This window comes from Benincasa hispida, chromosome 4 (assembly GCF_009727055.1).
Source record: "Benincasa hispida cultivar B227 chromosome 4, ASM972705v1, whole genome shotgun sequence".
NCBI lineage: Eukaryota > Viridiplantae > Streptophyta > Magnoliopsida > Cucurbitales > Cucurbitaceae > Benincasa > Benincasa hispida.
The window spans coordinates 7,428,762-7,430,075 of NC_052352.1; positions in this window are offsets into that span (position 1 = coordinate 7,428,762).

The following is a 1,314-nucleotide window of genomic DNA, read 5'->3' on the forward strand; positions in this document are numbered from 1 at the left end:
TCAAGTCAAGGTAGAGATTTGTTGGAATGCCTTGAATTTGTTTGTTGGCACTTCGAACAACCAAGTACGGGGATCTCACTTCAGAATTCGTATTTAGCATATTTATTTATTTGTAGTTATTTGCGATTATGACCCTAGGGTTTAGAATAGTGCGCTATATAAACTCTCTAACCCTAGAGGCGCCGTTTGGTGTAATTTTCTAAAAACATTCTCCCTAATAATAATGTTCTGCCTCTGCCCGTGGACGTAGCTAACACACCGTTAGTGAACCACGTATATCTGGGTGTCGATCTTCTCTATCTCTACGTTCCTTTTTGTGTTCTTTAATTGTCGATTTCGTAACAAAAATTTTGAAAAATGGTCTACAAAACAAATATGTCTTGAGAAATACATAGATGAAATTGATGACAACTCCAAACAGCATCTCCAACAACATCTCCAAATGGCATCTCCAAACAACATCTCCGAAATAGTAATTTGCCTACAATTACATTAATTAGTGCACATTATTATATATATCAAGATTAAATGTATGAAGAACGCCCAACCGACCCTCATTTGAAAACTAATCTAAACCCACCCCACACAACATTCAAACTTCATGATAAGCGTCCACAAACATACAAAAACACTACATGTTGAACTCTAAAACAAGTTTAATTAATATCAACCTACCCCATACAATATTCAAACTTCATAAACCTCTACAAATACACAAAAACACCATAAGTTGAAATCCAAAACAAGTTTAACTAACCTCAACCCGCCCCACACAACATTCAAACTTCATGATAAACCTCCACAAACACACAAAAATTTCACAAACACACAATAACTCCATAAACACATGAAAATCCAGTTGTTTGGTTACTACAGCTGCAAAATAGCCAACAATTTATTATCATAAAGCTAATAGTAAGACATAACTATTTTACCATAACTGCAGGATAGTAATATATTAGCCAATTAGATATGAAGTAATCATACCTAATTTGATGGTCATTCTCTCTGTGACCATACCATTTCTTCAATCATTTTTTTTTCATTATTCCATCTGTCTTGCATGTTCACCTTTCATTTGTTTTTTAATGTATTCAAGTTCTTTATCTTCAAGTTCAACATTGATTTTTAGTTCCCTCACCTCCCTATCATGCATTTCTTGAGTAGATGACGAAGTCAATGAGCTGCTATCCCTCTTTGACTTAGGTTTAAATCCCCAACCTAGGCCTTTTACATGATGGAGTCGTCTACCCAGAACTGTCTCACAAATTTTGTCTCCTGTTAGTGGTTGGGACTTGTAGATCATTTATAAGA